The sequence below is a fragment of the Podarcis filfolensis genome (genome assembly GCF_964270895.1).
Source record: "Podarcis filfolensis genome assembly, chromosome: W".
NCBI classification, from domain to species: domain Eukaryota; kingdom Metazoa; phylum Chordata; class Lepidosauria; order Squamata; family Lacertidae; genus Podarcis; species Podarcis filfolensis.
In genome coordinates, this window is record NC_139619.1 from 8,496,823 (window position 1) to 8,522,796 (window position 25,974).

At 47.5% G+C, this 25,974-nt stretch overlaps 1 protein-coding gene across 1 annotated transcript in view; it reads left to right on the forward strand.

Annotated features, from left to right (window-relative positions):
* LOC310753758 (inositol polyphosphate 5-phosphatase OCRL-like) overlaps positions 1 to 25,974 on the forward strand; it is a gene marked incomplete at both ends in the record, with an annotated part of 91,039 nt that overhangs the window by 47,486 nt on the left and 17,579 nt on the right.

Sequence of the window (25,974 nt, forward strand, 5' to 3'; positions counted from 1 at the left end):
ACTTCTATGATGTCCCTACTTTCCCCCCTCTCGCAAAGCCCCAAAGCCTCCTACATTGTAAGCCTTCCTTACAGGGGAATCATCAGAACCACCTGTGCTGCAGAGCTTCTGGCTGAAAGGCGACTCAGGAGATTTGCAATGACTGCTGCAATGCACCCCTAATGATTCAGATTGTATCATTATAGCCTTATTGTGTTTATTTGTTGTTGATATATTAAATTTGTATAATCTTAAAAGCGGTGTGGCTGTGAGTACCATGAAGGGAGCCTGCATTTTGTGATTTGCCAGGGCACTACTGCAGGTTAGGAAGGAGGAAGAGGCAAAGATCATTTCCCCACTAAAACATGTTTGCACCCAGGGTGTTTCCAGACTGTCAGTATTTTGTGGAAGGGATTCAGGTCCAGCCCAGAACTTCAGCTTTTCCAATGAGAATGGATTAAAGCACTCTGACCATTCCCTTAGTAGAGTCTAACCACTGTGTTAAGTTTTGGGCAAGCAAGACATGAACGTAAAACAAACAAGTGGTCGTCTCCTCCAGAGGAACCCCTGCACTGTAAATATATTGACAGCACACTTACAGGTCTTTGGCATTGGCACCCCAGAACTGTGAAGGTTGCCTCAACTGTTGAGCAACACAGCTAAGGAAGAAGGAGTGGAGTGTCTCCAGGGGGAGCATAGCTCCCATTCCCTTCCAAACACACAGACAGGACAGTGTGGTGGCACCCAGGGAATAGTTGCAGCAGCCGGATGGCTGGCTGAAACACACACCATTGCACTATTTTTGAATGGGATTCACTCTGAATCAGCCAGTTAGTGAACTTGGTGCTCCTGTGCAACAAAGCCACTACAAAATTGCTCTTCCGCGCACACTTCCAGGTCCCTCCAGCTGGGCTTTTTGAGTGTGATGCGTTTTTCTCACTCCAGAGCAGTTTGTGTTTAAGCTGAAGGTCACCAGGAAAGCAAGGGAGACTAAAAAAAATGCATTTGTTAATATAGTAAGGTTTTAATAACTCTAATAATGACTAACTGTGTGGAAATGACTGGAAAAAGAAAAAAAGGAAAATCAAGGCTTTCGACTCTTGGTTTCCTGGAAGAAGATCAAAAGACTCCCCTGGACTAGAAGAGACATCTCATTAACAACTGGAGAAATGCCAAAGAACTTTGGATATCTGCTTGGGGGGTTTCTGATGCAGTATTAATTTAACAAGGAGCCAGGAGTGAAACCGAAAGTAGACTGACCAGCTAGCTGAATCAAATTATATTGCTATGGGTTGGGGGGAAACCTCTAACATTTTACTTTTTGATACTTGTACTTCCAGGGTGAATTGAATGTGGGGGGGGGGGGGGGTGGAGGAGAGGCAGAAAGAAGAGCTAACTTGTCCGTGGCTGGGGGCACAATCTGGACGGTTCTGCCGGGGCGCAAGATCACCTAACTACTGCTCTGCGCCTCTGGACCAGGGGTGGATGGTGCTCATTGGGACTGGGAGGGTGGAAGGCAAGGATGCCAACAGTAGGTGGCGCCAGAGCCAAGGAGTGGCAGAGCAAATGTGTTCTGTATCTGAGATGGAGTGGGAAGGGGCTGGCGGCCACCGCAGCCATCCCGTCTGCCCTCATGGACCGGCCAGAATCCACTGGGCAAATGCTCATCTTGCCAGAGTCTGGGTCTTCTGCTGTTGCTCTCTCAGAAACCGTGCCCAGGTGGGATGTTTCGTTTTTCGAAGCTGCTTCGTCCCTGAGGAAGTTGGAGGTGACGCAACTCCTGCATCTCTGACGTGGGAAGGTTTGGAGGTATTTCAAATTCCCCCCTTCTCCCTTGGCTCCCTGGAAAGAAGGCATCTTTACATTTTGAGCACATTTCACAGGCCAGGAGCCAAGCACCCCTTCCTGAGGGGGAGAAGAGTCCCAGAAAAGATGAGCCCTTCCCAGCCCAAAGGCGTTCCCCTGAGATTCAGCTTCCGGGCTATGGCTAACCAGGCTAGGAGCAGGAATATTGGGAGCGGGAAGGAACTGATGTCATCTGCCAGAGCAGCTGGCTAATTGAAGGGAATGAGGTGATAACAAGGCTTTCAAATCTGAACTCTTGTTTGCAGCTGATTAGCATAGAGGGAGGTGGAGAACAAGGGCAATCGGAAGCAGACTCTGGGTAGTTGGTTCCTTTTCTTTGTTCGGGTTCCTACGTCACACCAGCAGTTTAAATGGCAACACTCCTTTGCAAGATTGGCCGCCTTTTTAATTGTTTGTTATGGAAAATCAATAAAATGATAAGTTGCCCCTGCCAAAGGGTTGCATGACATCTGGCTGAAGACTTTTTGTGCCAAACATTGAAGCTATGCTGGTGTGTGTGTGTGTTTGTTGCAGAATGGTTTAATTAGCTCATTCTCCTCCTAGCACATCGTCTTCATTCAACTCTGGCTGTTGAATGAATGCTTTCTTATAATCATTCTTATTTTTAAGTGGGCTTTGGCCTCCTTCCAGACAGCAGCTTGAAAGGGAAGCAGAGGAAAGCTCAAATGATGACAGAAGGCAGGGGCATCCAACAACCCAGAGTTTTGGTTTGGATGTGACACTTTGAGAATTCCCCAAGCCATCCCGAAGCCCCCATTTCACTCTGGTCCATCTGAGTATCTCCTTTCCACCCATGCCTCCCCTCCCCCCAAATATTCACAATTAAGAAATCAGAAAACAACCCCCACCTCTCTTTCGACAGAACTAGATGGAATGATCAGGCATAGCAACTCCTGCAGAGAGGATAAAACCAAAATGTTTCCAAGGGACACATTTATCAAACAAGATATCTGCCCATAGCTCAGTCAGTAGAGTGTGAGACTCTGCATCTCAGGGTCGTGGGTTGGAGCCCCACGTTGGGCAAAATATTCCTGCATTGCAGGGGGTGGACTAGATGACTCTTGTGGTCCCTTCCAACTCTACAATTCCATGATATCCTGTGAGGAGTAGTCAACTGAGTTTTACTCAGAAGAGATGCGTCAAAATCAACACAGCCACGTAATTTGTGCCCATCAATTTAAATAGGTCTGCTGTGGAAAGGACTGATGTTGACTACAACCCTGATGTTTTCTGATTATTTTATAGAGCGTTTCCCTCAATACCAAAAAATGGAGGCAGAGACAATTTACTGAATTTCAAAACCACCGAAGCTTTATTGAATGAACGAATCAATTTATTACAGTCACAAACCAGAATATGGACTTCTACAGAGATAGACTAGTGGAGTGAAATTCACGGCATGTGTCACACTCAGGGAAAATTTGGAAAAGATGGAAAAGATGATGTATAGGGAAAATGTATAAAACAGGAAATAAGACTTGCTGGAAGTGTAAAATCAAAGAAGGCAATTTCTACCATATGTGGTGGACATGCGAAGAAATGAAGAAATATTGGGAACTTATTTATAATAAGTTAAAAAAATATATTTAAATAAACTTTTCCCAAAAGGCCAGAGGCCTTCCTATTAGGAATAATTGGGGATGAAATCAAAAAAGAAGATAAGACATTATTCCAGTATGCTACAGTTGCCGCTAGAATATTAATTGCTCAAAATTGGAAAAGCCCAAACACCCCAGCGATTAGAGATTGGCAAATAAAATTATCTGAATTTGTTGAACTAGCAAAAATGACACAAAAAATCAGAAACCAAAAAAATACAAAGTTTATTAGTGACTGGAATAAATTTATGATATACATTGAAGGGAATTATAGAAACTTAAAAACTATAGCAGGTTTGATATAGATCTTACGATGTGTAAACCGTTAACAATTATCAGCTGCAGGAAAAAGAAAGTATTTATATTAAGAAGCCTGAAATCGGGAGGGATGGAGGTCAATAGGTGTGTAGAGGAAAGATTTAAATATTTAAAGATATAAAGATTCAAGTGTGAAGACAAAGAACTGTAATGGAAACTGATGTTATTTTTATGTTATGTTTGGATATCCCTTTTGAAATTGTTGATTTGTTTTCTCTTTTGGTTATCTAAGTGAAATTCAATAAAAAGAAATGGAAAAAAAAGAGATAGAGAACATGTAGAAGAAGAAGAAGAAGAGTTTGGATTTGATATCCCGCTTCATCACTACCCTAAGGAGTCTCAAAGCGGCAGCTAGACTGGTGACTGGGGGCGGCCGCCAAGACCATATAACACCGGTCTTGAAAGACCTACATTGGCTCCCAGTACGTTTCCGAGCACAATTCAAAGTGTTGGTGCTGACCTTTAAAGCCCTAAATGGCCTCAGTCCAGTATACCTGAAGGAGCGTCTCCACCCCCATCGTTCTGCCCGGACGCTGAGGTCCAGCGCCGAGGGCCTTCTGGCGGTTCCCTTATTGCGAGAAGCAAAGCTACAGGGAACCAGGCAGAGGGCCTTCTCGGTAGTGGCGCCCGCCCTGTGGAACGCCCTTCCAGCAGATGTCAAAGCGATAAACAACTACCTGACATTCAGAAGACATCTTAAGGCAGCCCTGTTCAGGGAAGTTTTTAACGTGTGATATTTTAGTGTATTTTTGGTTTCTATGGAAGCCGCCCAGAGTGGCTGGGGAGGCCCAGCCAGATGGGCGGGGTATAAATAATAAATTATTATTATTATTATTATTATTATTATTATTATTATTATTATAACATTCTCCTTTCCCTCCCCCGCCCAACAAACACTCTATGAGTGAGTGGGGCTGAGAGACTTCAGAGAAGTGTGACTGGCCCAAGGTCACCCAGCAGCTGCATGTGGAGGAGCGGAGACGCGAACCCGGTTCCCCAGATTACGAGACTACCGCTCTTAACCACTACACCACACTGGCTCTCATATATATGGAGGTTAAAATCAAAATCTATAAGCTAGAACACAGTAAAGAATACAGATCTGAAACTATTAAAATGTGTAGTTTAAGACCTTAACCGCTAATTTAAAATATGCATGTCAATGCTTTATTATAATTAAGGCAGGTAAAATAATTATTACTCTTAATAGTATTCATTGCTATGAGGCTTCTTGAAGCAATTCAGAATACAATCAACATTAGCAGAACACTTTCCTTTACAAGGACAATTTAAAAAGCAACAATTTAAAAGCAATAAAAAAGTTATATTGCATAGGAAAGAATTCTAAAACAACAGCAATGATCACAATTAGCAACAAGACACAATGAAACAGCAAGCAAAAATTGCCACTCCATCATCGCTGAGCCTTGAAACTTGTGTCTTCTCCCCATAATCGAAACTGACATCAAGTCTTATGTCATCTGGAAGAGAATGAAGGAGAAGAGAGATGAATTTCTGCCACATTTACTGATTCACCAAATTGACCTGGCCCCCATTCCACCCTATTTACAAGGAGGCTTTATGGATCCTGTCTTTGGTGGCAACAACTCCTTCCAAGCCTGCAGTTTGGCCATCTTTGTGCTGTGGCAGGATTTCACAGCCACATGACCCAGGAGGTCTGCATCAAGCAAGGATGCTGCAGCTACTGAGTGGGCTCTCCTTAGTCTGGAAAGTGCGTCCCATGTCCCCAGGCTGTGGGTGTTACCTTCTTTGGGGCAGAAGTGAGCCAGCTCCAGAGGGACGAGAGCATGCTGTAGAGAACAGAAAATATTGAGAGAGTCAGAACTTACAGGGTTAAGAAGTTCTGAGTGACGCCTCACATTCTTGGAGGCGTGTTTAGAACACTGACTGAAGTGGGAGTGTTCAGTATCTCTGAGAGAGAGAGAGAGACACACGCAGTGTGAGTTGAGTCGCTCACGGAGCGTACCGGGAAGATGAGTTGTATGTCACCGGGAAAGTAACGATCTGTTGTTTTTGTACGAGATTAAAGCTACTTGTAAGACAAGGAAGACACCGAGCGTCTGCCTGAGTTATTGAGCACACAAGGCTTACTTCTGTCGCTGTGCTAATCTCTGCTAACTGGAGCTGGAAGCCCGGACGGAGAAAAGACACGCAGGGAAACGTGTGGGCTCCAAATGGGGCAAGCGAAGCTGCCAATAAAATTCTCCAAAGGTTATGGAAGATCAGCTGACGCTGTGAAGCAAGCCAAGTCCGTGCCGGTGTGTGCTGTGTGATCTCCTGCCAAGGAAGAGGGCAGTGGAGGAAAGCCGAAAAGCCGAGACGCTGAAGCCAGCTGGAGCTAGCTGGGGAGCTGTGCCTTTGATCGTGAGGCAAGGAGCTCGCTGGGAAGCAGCTGTGCTGGTACCGGGTGCCGGGAGAAGCTACTACTGTTCGTAAGTAAGCTGGGCCCCGGGGGAGAAGATGGCAGACAGCCATGAATCGCGTGCAGTCCTTTTTGAAGAGGTGGACGGGAAGGAGCCCTGGGTCGCGTGGCAGGCACTGAAGGTTGCAGTGGGAGCCACACCAGAGGGGGCCAGACGCTGCAGAAGCTGGGGAGCGCCCAAAGAGCCCAAGGGGGGCTGGAGCCGTGTCTGGAAGCTGCTGCGATGCTTTGACACGTCAACGTGATGGGCAGCTGTGTGCTGGAGAGCTGCTGAGAGCTGGGAAGAGGAAAGCAGAGGCAAGCTGTTCCTCTGGAAGCTGTGCACCCAGGAATGTTGGGGGTGCAGGCCAGAAAGGCCAGTCCAAGGGTCTTGAGTGCCAGGCTGTTTGGCAGGAGCTGGAGAAGGTTTGCAGAGAAACCACTGAGCTGGAAGCCAAAGGCCACGTCCCCAAGCCTCAAAGTAAAGCCTCAAGGAGTGCTGCTGGCAAGAGTGGGGGGGCACTGCAGTCCAAAGGCAAGTTTGAAAAGTTTTCCATTCGTTGCTGTTTTGTTTGCGGTTCTCCGGAGCACCTGCGCAGATGCTGTCCAGAGAAAGGGCAGGAAAGTCCCAAGGACATTTCCCATGGGAACCAGCCCGGGAGAAGAGGCCAGCATGGGGAGGCACAGGGTCGGCCGGAAGGGGAAGGAGGTGCTTATCAGCTGTTTGCGTCAATGGCTGTTTTGAAAGACACCTGTAAAGGCTCCAAGGAGGGGGGCAGAAGGAACTCTGTTGCTAAGGCAACGAAGGACAGTGTGTTACGTTGGGTCATTGACTCTGCTGCAAACAGACATCTCGTGCCTGAGTCACCTGGTGTCCAGATAAAGAACTGCAGAGCTGTTTCAGCTGGGAAAACAGTGTGTTTTGCTAATGGGTCACAAAGGCTTGTAAAAAAGTCTGGGAATGTTTATCTTTCTTTCCTGCAGGCGCAGCTGGAAGTCTACGTGGCGCCGGGACTGAAATGTTGTCTTTTGTCTGTACCGTGTCTTTTACAGGAGGGGTACATGGTTTGTTTTGAGAACAATGTCTGTACAATTTCCAGAGGGGGGAAGCAACTGGTACGTGTTGAGAAAAATCAGAACAACCTCTTTGTTCTGGAAACAACACCTCTGGAGGGAGCTGGGAATGCTGGGAAAGAAAACATTCACACTCATGTTTCATGTGCATGCGTGTGGCACAAGAGGATTGCACATGGGTCTTGTGATGACTTGCAGATGTTATCAGAATGCACCAAAGGGTGCAGGGTAAGAGAATGTGGTGAAACCCTAAATTGCAGGGCTTGTAGGAAAGCCAAGAACAAGGGATACAGCTATCCCAGGGTGGAGAGGGTAACCACAAAGCCTTTTGAGCTTGTGCACGCAGACCTGTTTGGGCCTATGCCTCAGCCAAGTCTGGGCAAAGCCAGGTTCTTGCTGATTTTGATCGATGATTTTACGCAGAACTCCTGGGCTTTTTCGCTGAAAACGCAGGAGGAAGCAACGCAACTGATCAAAGATTGGGTTGCTGTGGTGGAACAGAGGTTCTCCACCAAGGTGCAGAGATTCCAGTGTGACCGTGGTTCAGAGGTCACTGGGTCTGCTCTAAAGAGTTTCTTTCGCCAGAGGGGGATACGTCACAAGGTGACTTCGCCTCAGGAGAGTGGCGTGGCAGAGCTGAGGAGTAAGGCTGTGGTTCAAGTTTCAGAGGTCCTATTGGGTGACTCTGGGTTGCCTCACAGTTTCTGGGGGGAGGCAGTAAAAACGGCCAATTTCACGATGAACAGGTGCTACAATGCAGTGGTAGGTGACACCCCATATTTCTTGCTCAACGGACAGAAGCCGCAGGTGCATTTCTTCCGTTCGTTTGGTTGCAGGGCCATGGTGCCTGTACCAAAGTGGTTGCAGCAAGAGGGTGGTCCAAAGTACCAGGAAATGATCTTCTGTGGGTATGAGCCCGCGACCAAGGGGTGGAGATTTGCATACCCAGAAGGTGATCAGACCAAGCTTCTGATCAGTAAGCATGCTGAGTTCAAAGAGCAGCAGGAAAATAGGTCAAGGCGCAAGGTCAGCCATGACATTGTCTCAGATTGTCTGTCCGAATCTGAGGAGGAGGGAGAGCCAGGTAATGGTGATCTGTTCGATGATCAGGATCAGCACAAGGGGGAGGCGTCTCCCCAGGTTGTGAAAGGAGTGTCCAAGAGTGAGCCCTCATCTCCTGTTAGAGTAATGGAGAAAGCTCACAGACGGGTCAAGTCAGAGGGGGAGTCTGATGAAGAAGACGCACTTGCTGGCCCCAGTGGGTCAGAAGAAGAACCCCAGTTTGTGCCCAGGCGGTCTTCACGGGCAACAAAGGGAATTCCACCTGAGAGGTTTCGAGTCACAAATGCGTGGGTTGGTCTCGCACAGTGCGAACCAGAGATTTGTGAGGAGACTCAACAGGCAGGTGGGAAGGTGTGGGACACACAGAGGTCTGTAAAGGTGTGTTCACAAGTCCTCTCAGAATGTGATGCGAGAGGGGGTATTGAGAGAGTCAGAACTTACAGGGTTAAGAAGTTCTGAGTGACGCCTCACATTCTTGGAGGCGTGTTTAGAACACTGACTGAAGTGGGAGTGTTCAGTATCTCTGAGAGAGAGAGAGAGACACACACAGTGTGAGTTGAGTCGCTCACGGAGCGTACCGGGAAGATGAGTTGTATGTCACCGGGAAAGTAACGATCTGTTGTTTTTGTACGAGATTAAAGCTACTTGTAAGACAAGGAAGACACCGAGCGTCTGCCTGAGTTATTGAGCACACAAGGCTTACTTCTGTCGCTGTGCTAATCTCTGCTAACTGGAGCTGGAAGCCCGGACGGAGCAAAGACACGCAGGGAAACGTGTGGGCTCCAAATGGGGCAAGCGAAGCTGCCAATAAAATTCTCCAAAGAAAAGACCGTACTGGATCAGATGACTGATCTGATCCTCAACCCTCCCCAAATAATGGGTGCAAGAGAACATGGAAGCAGACCCAAGCCAGGGAAGACTTGCCTCCATCATGGGATGAGTGAGTTCTATTGCCTGACCCCAATCCCTTGCCCCAGGCGACCTCAATGGGTCCTGCAGCCTACTAGGCAGAGGTGGAAGTGTAAGATCAAGGAAGAGGGCAGGAAATGTCTCCAGCCTTGTCCGGCATCCCAGGGACACACATTGTGTTGTGTGCCTGATACCAGACTGTGATTCCTCCTGTGGGAATCCTTTCACAAGCCACTCTGGGAGCCTCTTGGGGCTGTGAAGGTGCCAAAGGTGAGAGACTTACCTTCAGGCAACTGAGCCTTCTTGCACAGGACATCAGCCAGCTAATGCCACTGGCTGCCAGTTGCCTCTCCGCTGCAATCGCACTTGTTGTGTAACCTCTCAGTTCCTGTGGGAGGAAAGGGGACCTCAGAATCAGGAGGCTGGTCTGGGGGAAAGAGGCAGACCACTGTGAAGCCCTTTACACTCTCAGAGAGAGATCCGTTTCTGTTCTAAAATGGCAATGTCCTCCAGCCCCAAATTGTAGCTCTGCATCCAAGGCCCTCCTTTGGCTGTCTGGGCAAGTGGGCCTTTGCTGGCTCGTCCATGTGGCCAGCTTGCCTTACAAGAGGGGAAGGGCCCAAGAGGTGCACTGCTAGGTGGCGGCTTCTCCATGAAAGCTTTCTAGGTCAAACAGCCACTGAGGCCATCAAGATACTTACATTCATCAGCAAGTTCAGGATCTTAGTGCTTGGGGCCTCCCAGAGAAGGCCTCCCAGCATCAGAGTATAACGTTCCTCTAACTCCTGCAGGCAATGGGAATGAGGGAGAGGATGCGCCAAGCAGGGGAAAGAGAGATCAGATGTTGAGCAATGGGAGCAGTGCTTAAAGCATGTGAAGAAGAAGCAACAACTAGAGAAGTCAAATTTCAAGGCTAACAACTTACCTGCTTGTCGGGCTCAGTTTTGACCTCAATGACTGCCGCAAAGGCTGCATGCACAATCAGGCTGTGGAGCTTCAGTGGTAATTTGGGCTTCATGAGGCTGGAGAGAAGGAGGGAAAAGTTTTTAGACTCTGTCTCATATTGGGGGAAGCATCAAATACATGTCATTCTCTTGAAGTTCTAGTGAATGCATGTGTTAGCTTAAACCACTTTTGACAATCAAGCAGCGTATCAATTTTACAGGGTAAAAATGAATAAAGGTAAAATTAAAATAAACACACGAGGGCACTGTTTATGTGGCAGTCTACCTGGCACTTGGTTGCAAGCCTCTAGGTCTTAGTTAATCCCACCCCTAAAAGCTGAGCCATTTTGCAGTCATCTCTAGACAATATAGCTTCTATTTTCTCTCTCACATCTCCACTCACCCTGTAAATAGTTGCTGCATAAAGAAAGCTTTTTGAACGCAAGAAACCCAAGAAATTGTAAGCAATTCTTCCAATCGAATTCACTGCAGTGGCAAGGTCTGGTAACACCTTTCCACATTCTGCTCCCCCCCCCCCCCCGCCAGCTCCTCATCAAGCTCAAAAAACCCGGTATACCTCAGTTGGTAAAGGGCTTCCAGTGCCGTAGCAAGGACCAATTCAGGCTGCATAAAGCACGCAATCCGTCCCATGAGATCCTGATAGAGAACAGAGGGCGGAGGGGGGAAACATCAGTTCCCTACGGACATCAGGTGGATTCCTCCAACCCCAAACTCAGTGCAGGAATTGGCAATGTAATGCCAAATGCCTGCACAACCCTTCTCTTGGCCAGACCCCGCCAGGCCTTCCTTCTGCCCAGCATCCCCCCAATCTCATCCCCAGCTCTCCTGCCCCCCTCACCCCTGGATACCTCATGCAACCTCTCACTCACCGCAATTGCCTTGACGGCCATCTTTTTGGAGTACCTCAAGCTGTCCTTTTCTCTCTGGCGGGCCTCCGAGCAAGTGGCCAGCACGCAGCAGAGCAACATCTCATCCTTCTCCAGTTGCTGAAATGGCAAGAGTCAGGCTGTCAGTTCATGGCAGGAGGGCTTCTCTGCACCTGAGACCGCCAAAATGGGGGTATAAACAGCACTGGTGGATGGGGGGGGGTGGGGGGTGAGGGATTTCGTATGTACTGTGCTGTTCTCTCAAATACTAACCACAGGTGATGCCCAGACCCTGCCAGTCTCTGAACCATCTGCAACAAGAGAAGCAGGAAAGGACATGGGGGCAGGTTAGTTCATTTCTACTTATTTTCCACAGTTGAGGATTAGAGCATTAAGGCCACCCCTCCTTACGCTCCAAAATGAAAAGGAAGCATTTGCTCACGTGGGCCCACAGCAACCCTGGACTTCTTGGGGACTTTGCGGGTCCCCTTCTTCTTGCGGGCTGCCATGTCCCTCAGTCGCCTGAACCTAGAAGAGAAGGAGAGGGGCAGACCTTGTTGTTGTTGTTATACCGCCCTATACCCACAGGTCTCAGTTACAACCAGTGCTTTTTTCTGGGGGGATGCAGGGGTACGCACACCCCGAAACATTTTGTGAATCTTTGCACTTTTGTCCATTTACTGTACTGCATTTATTTTCCCCAATTTGAACTATAAAATGGTGGTTTTCTTGAGTCAAAATGAGAGTACCCCAAACATTTTTTTAAATAGAAAAAAGCACTGGTTACAACATAAAAATCGCAGTATAAAAAATCAAAATGCATAATAAAGGTGAAAAACAACCCAGTAAAGCCCCCTCCTCAACACATTTCAAAACCTGAGACAGAAGCCTACAACCAAAATGGGGTGGGTGGGTGTGTAAGAGAAGACAGGGAGTCTTTGCAGCATAGCCATAACCAGTGGCGTAGCGTGGGTTGTCAGCACCCGGGGCAAGGCAAGTAATTTGTGCCCCTAACCCGTGGATTTGCGCCCCCTAACCCGTGGATTTGCGCCCCCTAACCCTAACCCTCAGATGTTGCGCCCGGTGCGGCCGCCCCCCCTGCACCCCCCACGCTACGCCACTGGCCATAACACAAATACGGGTAGCCTAACAGTTTATTATTTCAGTAATTCAACTTAAAAGGTGAAACGTCTACTTCTCAGAGGTCAGTCTCTATTCTCTATTTGCAATCCTTGTTTTGCTGATTTTCATTTCATACCCCACCCTCCCCCTCTTTCCCCCTCTGTTCTTCCTAACCCAACACTGCATGCAACACTAATGTCTCACAACAAATGAAACTGATCTGTAGAAAGCACAACTTGAAAAAAGAGACAAGGCACGTTTTTTTTGTAAACTAAGAAATCTTCAATCATTTGTTTATTTATTTATTTTTTAAAAAAACAAGGAAAGGAGCAGGAAGGAGTTATCCAAGATGATCGTGGCCTTGGAGAGAAAGCAGATGGAGGGAGAGCTTTGAATCAACTCATTTGAGAATGCTGGTGGGAACTTCTTCACATCATGTTTACTCCGTTGCTGAAATTTGCAGGTAGCCGATGCTACAAGGACAAGTAGCCTGCAGGGCTGGGAAGCAGATTACACCAATTGTTGGAGGAGAACAACAGCATCTCTCACTATTACTCAGCATAGCAATATAGAGCTTCCAGGAACAGAGGCACTCTACCTCTGAAGCCCACAGCTAGAGGAGAAGCAGCAGGAGTGGGCTACTGCTTGTGAGTTTGGACTAGATGGGCTTTTCCTCTGATCCAGCAAAGCCACTTCCGCCTACAAAGGAGGTGGAGTTGCGGGTGACTGAGGGAATCCCCGGCTGCGTCAGCCCCTGGACAGCCAATCGCTGGCTCAGGGAGCGTGACCAGCCCTATTTATTGCCGCCTACCTCGTAGCAAATTGTCACAACTTTCTGGGTATTGGCGGTTAGGCATTGGTATTGGTATTGTTCTGTAGATGGAAGAGGGGAGGAAGAGCCATCACCTGCCCCGCATATTGAAGGGTAGTCCGCTAAAGGATTCCGGGGGGCGTGGCCCTGTCCGAAGACTATGGAGGTGAGGGCCTAAGGCACGCCCCTGAGCGGTGACCCGGGGGGGGGGGGTCCGAGTTGAAACGGCCCAAACGGCTCTCCACTGGAACACAGTGGTGCATCTCATGTATGGGGGGGATTCCAACACTCCCCCACCCCTACCCCCAGCAAAGGAAAGATAAGGGAAGCATTTCCAGCATTTAAAAGAGCCCTCAGCATAATGCTGTTAGGACAGCAGCCCTGCCTGGAGAGCGAAGGGGGCTGCTAGGAAGGTCGTCAAAGCATCAAGGCATAGATGAGCCAAAGAATGCAATGAAAACTCTCTTAGATCCAGAGTGACTGACAGGAAGACTGACAGAACCCCTGTCTGTTGCAGTTGATGGCTGAAGAGTTGAGAAACGGAGAAGGGGTAGAGAGAGGGGGGGTGTATAGTGGCTAGAATTCTGGACTAGGAGGACCTGGGAGATCCGAGTGCAAATCCCCACTCAGTCATGAAGTGCACTGTTTGATGTTGGGTCCAGTCACTCTCATCCTAGCCTGCCTAACAGGTTTGTTGTGAGGGGGAAAATGGGGGGAAAGGCAAGCCATCAATGCCACCTTGAACTGCTTGGATGAAAAGTGGGCTATGAATGTCATAAAAAGCATCTCAAAATAATGATCATGGAAGGTACACTGGGGATCATCTAGTCCAACCCCCTGCAATGCAGGAATATGCCGCTGTACCTTATGGGAATCGAACCTGCAACCTTGGTGCTATCTGCAGCTCCCTCTAACCAGCTGAGCTGCAATGAGATTTGAGGGAGAATGGGAAGGTGGGGAAAGGGAGGGGGGTGGGAAGAGAAGTTAAGCTGTTCAGCAAGGGGTTAAATTCCATGGGGATGCTGGCCGTGTGGGGGACCCCAAGCCCTTACCCCAGAAGATTACAAAAAAGAAGCAGACGAAATCCTACTTACAGATTCACGATGCTGGCCATCTCTTCAGGTGAAATCCACTCCTGTTTAAACTCAACTGCTTTAAAATGCTCACACAACACTAACTCTGAACCTTGCCTTTAACCCTATTGCTACTCCTCTCTGTCTAAAATATACAGGAAAATATGTGCACAAAATATACAAATGAAAATGAAATGATAAAGTGAAAGCAAAGCAAAGCAAGGTCTACACCTATTTCTCCTGTTGGTCCCTTGCTTGCTTGCTTGCTTCTCCGTCCCAGTTCTGTCTCAGCCAACTCCTCCCAACTATCCCACGACGGGGATGTGTAGCTTCTGTCTTTTCTACAAGCAGCACGAGATGTCACAAAGATGGGCAGGACACTGTTTCCTTGACAACCCATCCAGCTTGACCCTGAACTAATCTCCCCCCTCATTCATTGCCATGTTTTCTCCCTAACCTTGGGACACCTGCTGTTTGCAGCTTTACGAATCACTTTTTATCACAAACAGGTTCATACATTTTCTGGCAACGTTTCTCAAGAGAGGCCACCCAAGCAATTCACCACCCACAATTTGCGGACACCGCTATGCCATCATATTGGCATCAGGTGTTTTCCAGGCCAGTGAATGTCAGCAACCCCTTCTTCTAAAGCTGCTTCCCCAGTTTCATCCAAAATAGAAAGAAATGCCATTTGGTAGCCCATTGAGAAGCTTCGGGAAGTAATGAAATACATTTCTGAAAGTTATTTATGGATGCACAAGGTCACCACATCTTTGCTTAAGGTGAATGGAAAGGAACATTTCCCCAGGCGGCACACCACTGTCCCCGAATCTCATCCGCTGCTTGGTCATTTCAACAGATTGTGTGTCTTAGTAAGATTTTGTACATTTCAGAAAGCTTTCCCTTGCCTACAAATGAAGTGCATGATTTTTCAAAAACTTATTAATGCCCCGTGCTTTTACTTCTGGTGTGGTAAAAAATTGCAGAATCTGGCTATCATTTAAAGCAGTGTAAGATGCTGGCTTACGTTTCCCCTCACATTTGGTGACTAGGTAGGGATATGCAGTTTTGTGTTTTGTTTTTTGAAGAGTTCCTAAGGAGTCCTGCTGCTTCCGAGTTTTATTTTGGGGGTTGTTGTTGCTTTTGTTTACAAAAAGGTAATCCAATTGTATTTCTTTTTAACAGTTTTCCAAAATCAATCTTATCAAAAAAAAAAAAAAAACTTGATCATTTCACATCTTTCATTCTTTCTAATCTAGCTTGAAACATCTTAATTCCTATCCTTACATATTTAAATCCTAAGCCTATCTCGTATTTGCAAGCTTTTCCAATTAGGTTATCTTGATATATTCAGCTAAATAATCTTTGAATTTTGTCCATTCTTCCTGGTACTCCTCCTCCTTCTGGTCGCGGACTCTTCCCGTCAGGTCGGCTAGCCCTGGGAGGTGACTAGATGCTTGTAATGTATGCCAGGCAATCTGGCACAAGTGGGTAGGGTTGCCATCCGCCCGGAATTGCCGGGATTTGGCCGTTGGAAACAAGTGTCCATGCGGGAAACGCTTGAATGTCCAGGAAAATCCAAACGTATAGCAATTCTACACGTGGGGAGTAGGGACACAAGCGCAAATCAGAATAAATCAAAGGCTGGGAAAGTTCAAACAGAACCCCCCACCCACCCACACACTATTCCTCAAGATTTGTTTTTAAGACACAGGATCATAGAATTGTGGAGTTGGAAGGGACACCGAGGACCATCTAGTTCCGTTATTCCCAATCAGGGGTCCGTGGCCCCATCCCTTGCCTCCCTCCAACTAATTTTCTCTCATTTTGGCATGGCAATAGCATACATTTTATGGGCGGTCTTGTTGTTTGTAGTATACCTAAAATCCTTTGCTTATTACCCACATTTTGTTCAAAAAATTGCTTTGCAGAGGTAACTACCATAGAGTTATCAATTTTTTCAAAAGTAGGGGGTCTGCGGCTTGGCTTTTGAAAAATAAGGGGTCCTCAGTAATCTGCCAATTAGGAACCACTGATCTAGTTCCATCCCCTACAATGCAGGAATAATGCAGTTGGCCTATACAGGGATCAAACTTATGACCTTGGCATTATCAGCACCCCGCTCTGAACATCTGCGTCACCTTCAGAGTTGTTGTTGTGGGAGCTGTAGTTCACCAAAGTAAATACTGAAAGGATCATCTTTTCACATCAAGGACAGACCATGCCAAACATCTACCTTATGCACAAAATTGACTCCCCAAGCTCTTCTTGTGTTTTAAGACGCTGGGATGTGGGGAGCCGGAAATTCCACTGGGCTGGCAGAAGCCCCTTTTGTGACTCAATAGAGCTCTGTCTTCAACCCCAATTTTAGTTTGGAAAACTCCTCCCTTTTCCTTTAACACACTCCCCTCCCCCCACTTTCCTGCATTCCACTCTTTTCCATATCGAAAGCAATTTCTAATGTCCACTGCCAGGACCAGCTGAGGATGTTTTTGCTTGAGGCAGAAACACCCTGAGCCTTGCCTCTGCTTCTCCTTTAGGAAAGGAGGCTGGAGAGGAGCAGGTTGTGTTGGCAAAACCCTCACAAGGGCCTGACCGTGGTCACAATAGTGGCATGGCTGCAAGCATGGTGCTCTATGGACCTTGATCTGCCCCCCCTTGAGCCAATGGCCTCGCAACGCCTCATGCGCAGGTTGGCCCTGCCAGTTCCTAGGGTGCCCAGTTGGATTATTTCAGTGGGGAAGGAGGAAGTTCCCAATCCTGTTCCACTGCTCTCCGCCTACTCCCCCCCCCTCAAAGTCATCCATCTAGCCTCCACTCCATCCCACTTCAAATGAAAATAAATAATAAAAGAGCTCCCATCCAGACTCTGCAGTCTCCATAGCTGCTCTCAGAGCTCCAGTCTCCTTTGGTCATTTTGGGGACTCCCTTGAGAAGAACAAGTGGACATCTAGGAGTTGCTGTTGGTGGTGGTGGCGGGAGCAGGGCTCAGCTCCTCCTGCTCTTAAGTGTGCTCTGCTCAGTTCTGCAGCCTTATCCCTTGGCACCAGGTGCACATATGCTCTCATAACCCCCTCAAGCCAAGCCCAGTTCTTTTTCTGCCTCTGTTCTCCCTCCTACCACTGAGCCCTGGAGACAAAGCTTAATGGGGAGAGGGGAGGGCAGACCTCCCCTCAAGAGTCTATGCAATAATTCGCAGCCAGCCGCTGCTGGGCTGAAACTTGCAAGCTGCAAGCAGTATGAGGAAGGAGAGCAATTGAGAAACACCTTGGGGAAGCAATGTAGCCCTCTTTCTGCACCTGCAAGCCTTGTTGTGAAGAGCGAAGTCAGATTCCATGGTATCTGCACGACCTGATGCCCCATGCAGCACCCCCTCTCCACAGCCTCTCCTTCATGTGTGCTGCGAGGGCCCAAGGCGGCTACATTTGGAAAGTCTGGCTGAGCTTCAGAGCAGTGGAGAAACCAGCCAAGGCAAGTGTAGCTCCCCTCCAAACACCAGAACAATCTCTGCACAACGGATCTTTCATTTTGAAACAACCGCTTCCCAATAAATTAAGAGTGTGTGTGCACCAAGTACAGGAACCCAGGACACAAAAGCAGAAAGACAAAGTTGCAGAACTTGGGGTCGGGTGGGGAGCCCAACCCAACCCAGCTGTACCCACTGCCTCAGCTCCCCTCCTGCTGCCCAGCCTGCGCCCCCTCCTCCTCCCTGGTCCCTTTAGGCAGTGCTTAGTGTTTCATGAAGAATGAACACCTAGAACTCTACTTGGCAGAATGGGGACAGATAGCTGAACTATAGAGAGCAGGCTAAGGCGTACATGGGCCACAGTGGCTGCCCTGCCCCTTCTTGATGAGCATCAAGGCTGGGGGGACAGAGAAAGAGGTCCTGCAATCCCAGGACAGGCCAGGAATCCTTATGCCTGGTACCCACCAAGAGTAGCACATGCTCAGCTGCAGCAGAAGGGGAGAGCGTGGACTACTGCGCAGGGACTGAGAGCAGCAGTGGTGGTAGTAGGATGGGCAGGGGAATGACTGTCCTCCAACAGGGTCCCTCCCCAAGCACCCTGAACCTGCTGCCAATGCCCTGGAACCATGTGGAAAGCCAAGTGTGCAACCGTGTCAGGAGTCAAGAGGAAAAGGTGGAAAGGGCGAAGCACAGGGAAGGGAGCTGGCACATGGCAAGATGGCACAAGGGGAAGGCACCAGAGAAGGCACAAGATGGCACCAGAGAACAGAGGCTGGGCCTTGCCTCTTCCCTCCCAACTTCGTCTCCAGTCACGCTTGGCACCTTTCGTAGTCATCCGCCCCCAGCAGGAAGCCCAGGAGGAAGCCGATGGCACTCGGCAGAACGTTGGGCAGAGGCCGTAGCAGGAGGCTGGCGAAGAGGGTGGCTGCAGGGAAGCGAAACATTTGCATGAGAGGAGGCGGGAGCAGGAGGAAGGCCAGCTCCCAGCCAGGACAGGCAGGCCTTACCTAGCATGTTGCCACTGACGTTGTTGCTCTCAGAGTATTTCAGCAGCTCCCGCAGGAAAGCCACCACGAAGCGGAACACGTTCTGGTGCGACCGCGGCAACTGGCAGATCACCTGCAAGACAGGGAGGGGCGGTTTGGAGTTTCAGTGCAGAGCTTTGCTAGAGGAGGGGCATGGATCACTAGCACGGTGTACTTGTTATGTTTGCAGGTTTAGACCTGGCATAAAAAAAAAGAATGTTTAAAATGGTAACCGGACTAGAACTCTGCTGGGAACTTTGGGGAACAATACAACTGTAGAGTCGGAAGGGACCACAAGGGTTAACTAATCGAACCCCCTGCAATGCCTAAGGTGGGACTCGAACTCAGGACACTGAGATGAAGAGTCTTATGCTCTACCAACTGAGATCTCTTGGGGGAAGGGCCATAGCTCTGCAGTAAACCACCTGCTTTTCATGCAGAAAGTCTCAGGCTCCACCCCCAGCATCTCCCAGGAGGGTAGGGAACATCCCTTGTCTGAAATGCTGGAGAGCCACTGCTTGTCAATTTCGACAATACTGAGCTAGATGGCCCAGTATATGGCCGCTTCCTGGGTTGGAAATTCAAGCGAGGTTCACGGAAACAGGTGGGCTATTGTTACAAGTCCTGGTCAGAAAGCAAAAAGGCAACATGTGCGCACCCCACCCACCCTCCACAACCAAGAGGGATGGTTATCAAAGGAGACATCAGCAACCTCTGCAGTTAACAAGGCTTCCCAGACCAGACTAGCCCTCCTGCCAGTGTGCCGGTTTACTGGCTTTCAGGGATGTTTTAGTGGATTTCCTGTTACTCGCGGCAACATTTGGACTAGATGACTTTGGAAATCCCTTCTGATTCTATGCTTCTGTACACACCACAGACCAGCCAGGAAGAGATGGGGCTCTGGGGCCGACCTGGCGACAGAGGTGGCTGTCATGTGAGCACTCAAGGCAGCGCTGATAGAGTTCATAGCAAAGGACTGGTTCTGGCACTGCCTCCAGGAAGATGAGCAGAGCTTCGGCCACCGAGTGGTCACTGCCAGCTATTGACAGCCTGGCAAGGGAAGTGTTCTGTCCTGTTACCTGCAGCCTGCCTCCTTCCCAGGCTGGTCCAAAGCAAGAAGCTTGGTCCTTATACATCTGGGCCCACCTTGCAAGTTCCCCCTTTTGGCGCAAGGTGGACCTTGAACCCGCAGCCCTGAGATTAAGAGTGTCACGCTCTACCAGCTGAGCCATCCCACTGTAATTATCCCACACCTCCCCTCTTGACGAAGCTGCCTGCAAAGCTGATCTGCCGAGGAAATGTCCTTCTGCAGGCATGGTTTCAATCCAAACAACAAATACTAGTGGTCAACTCCAAAAGTGCGGTCAAGAAACCCTGCTTGCCAAAGAACAATTGAACGCACCCTTGAAGCTCCTTTGCAGCCATGTCTTTACCTGTCTCCACACCTGACACCACGTATGATGCTAGATGTGGGGCCTGCGGGCCTGTCAAGGTTCCCCAGCTCTGCTCTACCTAGCCAGGCTGACATTTCCAAATGGGGGTTAAAGCTGTGAAGCTGTTTGGATGCATGACTGGACTTGACTGTGGGCATTTCATTGTGCTGTGTCCCAGAGCCTTAAGGATGGGCTGGCCTAGGAACCTAAGCCACCAGGTATATAAAAGTGAGGTCCACTCCAGCCAAGAGCGAAAGAAAACCACCAAGCAGCCCTGCTCCCCAACAATGTCCCCCAAAGAGGATACGGATTGTCTCGGGAATGCTGGTGTCCAGGCACTCAATTCTCTCCTGCAGCTCGTCCTGCGTGCCCGTGGTCTGGAAGAGGTCCTCCTGAAGCAGAGTATCACCCATGCGTTCGGAAGGGATGAGGTACATCCTGGATAGCATGAAGAACAATCCAGCCCTGGGGTGCATAATGTGAGGTCGAGGAATGCCACAATGGAGAGAAGCCCATCACCAAGAGAGCTGGCACAAGGGCTGAGAATTGTATCCCACCTGCTTTCCACAGTAGCATTCCTACTACCCTTCTCCTGATTTGGGGCAATGGGAGAGTGAAATCATTCCCCGCTTCTTCTAGTGGCCAGTCTCAGAGAGCCGCTTTGCTAGGGATAGACAGACAATGGTTGGGAACACTTGGGTTCTTCTGAGCCGTTCTAAGGAATAGTATATGCTGGATGTCCCACCCGCTGCCGCTCCACCAAGGTGCCACTATACTCACAGCAGGAGCTTGTAAGAGCGAGTCGGTAGCTAAGATATAAATCAGTTGTGGGGTTTGGAACCTGCACACCTCAAAACTGGTACTGGATTCCAGCCCACACCCATCCTTTCAATGGTACCGTCCCCCTCAGCTCACCTGGTGGCAGGCATTCTTGAAGAGGTGGTCCACCAAAAGCCAGATCTCCTTGGCCGCTCAGTGGAGTCATCACCATCCTGGGGTACGATATCCAGAAACTGCTTCTCCTGGAGGTCCAACGACAAGCGGGACTGGCATGAGAGCCTGACAGAATGTGTGCCTGTATGCATTCTTTCCTTGCTCCAGCTGGGTGGACAAGTCTTGCCCTCTGAGGCCACAACTAGGGCTGGGCGATAGCTGGCTTTCAACACGGTGATATATCACTAGCTAAACATTGCAATACACCAATATATCACAATGTCTGAAATAAGATGGAGCTATGTAGAGGCATTGTCTGGCTTCACAGTTTCCCCCCACATGGTGTTTTTTGCATAGTACACACACACATCATGATTCGCAATATATTGCCAGGTCAGAAATTATGAAACCAGTCTCACTATCTAGATTTCAAGCTGATTTGAAAATATATCTATATTGACATATCGCCCGGCCCTAGCCACAGCAAGCATCTCGAGTGGGGAAACAAAAAACAAATTGCTTGCACCCCAAATCCAAGCTCCCCCTCCCCCTATTAATATGCAGCTAGTAATCCTCCCACTCCGGATGTGCAGTTCACCCAAAAGCTTACTAAATATGACTTCCGGAGGCGGCGCCAACGGCAATGGCGGTCTCCTTCTGAGTAAGAGGGAGAAGCCCCGCAGAAAGTGGGTCTATCCGCTACGGCGAAGCGGAGACCCGATCGGAAATCGCAGGCAGAAGGAGCCTGCGAGCGTGGGACTCGGCGGGCACCATTTGCGCCCCCCGAATCAGCGAAGGAACCCCGCAAGGGGCTCCGGAGCGTAACGGGAGGCGCGGTGCTGAGAGTCAATTGCTCCTTCTGTGGGGTGAAGCCGCGTAGCTGTTGCCGGAGAGCGCTGACCTTTTTCCTGTGACAATTCGGCTGCTAAACTACTACCCGTGAGTAGGTGAAATTAAAAGATTGGACTTGAAGAAGAAAAAAGGCGTTAATTTGGCACTGAAGCGGGAAGGTGTAAACAGGAAGTCCGCCTCCCGTTTCTGTAACAGATCAAAGCAAAGACGTTTCTATGCTAATACTTGGAAAGCGGAGCTTTTAAAGTCTTAAATCGAAACATCAAAGCGAAAGAACTCCCCCCCCCCCCCCAGATTGGGAGAGGGGGGGAAGAGGGAAAGTAACTTTATTTCTTCTGGGAAAAATAGAGGTAAAACTTTCTTTCTTTTTTTCTGTTGAAACTCTTGGGAACGGACTGCCAGGCTTATGAGAACTGCTACATTGGGACTCGCACTACTTATGGACATTGTAACTTTTTAATGATTAACTCTGCAAGGGAGATACATTTTGAGAGTCTTCTTTGGACTGGAAACTGTTGCATGTTTTTATTGAAGGGGACATGGAAAGTTAGAAAAGACTTTTCTATTGTGAATTTTATGGCTGCTACAGTGTCCCCCTAGAGGAATATTGAAGTTGTGCATTTAGTTGGGGGAATTTTCCACTGTGGACATTAGGGAATTTCCACGGTAAGATCTGACCTTGACTCAAGATAAAGGGGGATGACTGAACAAAGAGCAACAAGATCAGGCAAGGTCAGAGTGCAGCAGCCCAGTGCTGTTTCCCAGCAACGTAGAGCATCTGTACCCGGCCTTCCTGTGACACAGGAGGAAGATCTGGCAGAAGTTGAACCAAAAGGAATGGCCTCAGAAGGGGAATTTACTTCTGTATTAAATAAAATTTATGAGAAATTGGAAGGCCTAAGTAAACAAGTTACAGAACAATCAAATAAAATTGACGGGAATACTGCCAGCATTAATTCAAATACAAAATCTATTGAAAAACTGCTGGAAGAATCTGCGTCTACTCGAAAAATAGCTGAGGAAGCAAAAGAAAAAGTAGCGGCTGTGGAGGAAGAAATAAAACCTATGCGTAAACAGATTGGGGACCATCAGTCTTTATTGTCTATGATTGAATTGAAGGAGAAACAGACAAACCTGAGGATCAGGGCCGTGCCGGAACTTGAAAAAGATAATCTGAGCGACTATCTTACACAGGAATTTGGGAAATTTTGGAATTTGGAGCTGGAAAAAGACTTTAAGATAGTGAGCGCCTTTAGACTTGGAAGAGGAGGGAGAAAGAACAGGGTGAGAGACTGTTTGGTTACCCTCCGAACGAAAGAAGAGAGGGATAAAATATTGAGTGCACACTTTCAGAAGACCTTGGAGATTAACGATTCGAGAGTCGAGATTTTTAAGGATATACCGAAATATCTTTTGGACCTGAGAACCAACTACGGAGACTTGGTGGCCCTACTGAGAAGAAACAGCATTGTCTTTAGATGGGAATTCCCCCAGGGATTATCTTTTACCTATAAAGGGAAAAAGTTCAAAATTAGATCAGTGGAAGATAAGGAAAAATTTTTGAGAGACTACGAAGAAGACTTACAAAAAGAAGCACTAGAAGAGTTAAGAGCCCTGAGACCAGGAGTTTTAGACACAGCACCACTACCTTTGGGATTGTACAAATCAAAAAAAGGGATACCACCGTCAGAACAAGAAGAGCTTTTGGGAGCAGTTGGAGGAAAATAGAATAAACACATCATGTCTCTGCAATTACTAAGTTGGAACATTCATGGTTTTAACTCCCCGGAGAAGAGGAAGAAAGTATTCCATTTATTGAAAAAGGAACAACTGGACTTAATTTGTTTACAGAGAGCCAGTGTGGTGTAGTGGTTAAGAGCGGTAGTCTCGTAATCTGGGGAACCGGGTTCGTGTCTCCGCTCCTCCACATGCAGCTGCTGGGTGACCTTGGGCCAGTCACACTTCTTTGAAGTCTCTCAGCCCCACTCACCTCACAGAGTGTTTGTTGTGGGGGAGGAAGGGAAAGGAGATTGTTAGCCGCTTTTAGACTCCTGAAGGGGAGTGAAAGGTGGGATATCAAGTCCAAACTCTTCTTCTTCTTCTTCTTCTTCTTCTTCTTACAGGAAACCCATGTGATAAGGCTCCATAGGAAAGTTCTAATTAATAAAAGACTGGGTCAAGAATTTATTTCATCGGACAAAGTTAAAAAGAGAGGAGTCGTTATCTACGCCAAAGAGAGTCTATCACCGAAATTTGTTTTTAAAGATGAACAAGGAAGAATTGTTGCAATTGAGATTCAATCACAAGGAGAGAAATTTTTGATTGTAGGAATTTATGCACCAAATGAGGGGAAGTCTGAATTCTTTAAGAAATTGCATGAGACATTGTTGGACTATATGGACTATAACATTATTATGATGGGAGATATGAATGGAGTGGTATCCACAAACATGGATAAGTCGCAGAGACAGGTGGTAACCAAAGATGGCAGACTACCAAAAACCTTTTTTGAACTGACTGACAATATGGACTTGATTGACATTTGGAGAACTAAGAACCCCCTTGGAAGAGAGGGAACATTCTTCTCTGAAGCCAATATGACTTGGACAAGAATTGACCAAATATGGATAACTAGAGGACTGGCACCTAAGACTCGAAAAGTGGAAATTTGCCCAAAAACTTGCTCCGACCATAATGCGGTGAAGATGGAGATGAAATTAACACCAATTGGTTCCTTCAGATGGAGGATGAATGACACCTTATTCAGAGATCAAGAGGTTATCAAGAAGGCCCAAAAAACCTTGAGAGACTATTTTGAGATAAATTTGAATACTACGGTTGAAAAAAGAACAATCTGGGACGCAAGCAAAGCGGTTATGAGAGGGTTTCTGATTCAACAGAATGCAATAAAGAAAAGAACTCAAAATGAGAAAAAAGATAAAATTTTGGGGAAAATAAAAGAGGGAGAGAAGAAACTAAGAGCGAAACCAAAATCGCAAGAGATTCTGAGAGAAATTAAGTTACATCAAGTACAATATATGAAAATGATAAATCAGGAAGTGGAATGGAAAATTAAGCAGATGAGACAAAAGACATTTGAATCGGCTAATAAATGTGGGAAACTGCTAGCTTGGCAGATGAAGAAAAGACAAAAATTAAACACCATTACAAATTTGCATGTAGATGGAAAGAACATTCAGAATCCATTGGAAATTAGAAAGTGTTTCCAGAGATATTTTAAACAACTATATACACAAGGGCCACAGAAAGAGACTGATTTAGACCAATTTTTAAGAACAAATGGACTACAAAAAATCTCTCAGGAAAATAAGATAATGTTGAGTCACAAAATTACAGAACAGGAGGTGGAAGGTGCCATTCAGAATATGCAGTTGGGTAAATCTCCAGGGCCAGATGGTTTAACCTCCAAATACTACAGATCTTTGAAAGATTGGTTAATTCGGCCACTAAAGGAGGTTTGCAATGAAATTTTAGAGGGGAAAAAGGCACCGGAGTCGTGGCAGGAAGCCTACATTTCACTTATACCGAAAACTGAGTCTGAGAAGACGCAACTTAAGAACTACCGCCCCATATCCCTGCTCAATGTGGATTACAAAATATTTGCTGACATTTTGGCTAACAGGTTAAAAAAAGTATTAGTGGAAGAAATTCATAAGGACCAAGCTGGCTTTCTTCCAGGTAGACACTTGTCAGACAACACGAGGAATATAATTAATATTTTGGAGAAGTTGCAAGTGAACATAAATACCAAAGCAGTTTTAATTTTTATAGATGCGGAGAAAGCCTTTGACAATATTTCTTGGAGTTTTATGAAGAAAAATCTTCAGGGGATGGGGGTTGGCCAAGGGTTTGAAAATGGTATAAGTGCAATTTATTCAGAACAAAAGGCTAAATTAATTGTTAACAACGTGGTGACAGAGGAATTTAAGATAGAGAAAGGTACACGAGAAGGTTGCCCAATCTCCCCACTGCTTTTTATTTCAGTCCTGGAGGTTTTGTTAAATATGATTAGAAGGGACCGTCTGATTAAAGGTATTCAGGTCGGAGCCAAACAATACAAATTGAAGGCTTTTGCAGATGACTTAGTTTTGACGTTACAGGAGCCAGAATCTAGTACGAAAAGAGTATTAGAACTGATTCAAGAATTTGGTCATGTGGAGGACTTCCGGGTTAGCGCGA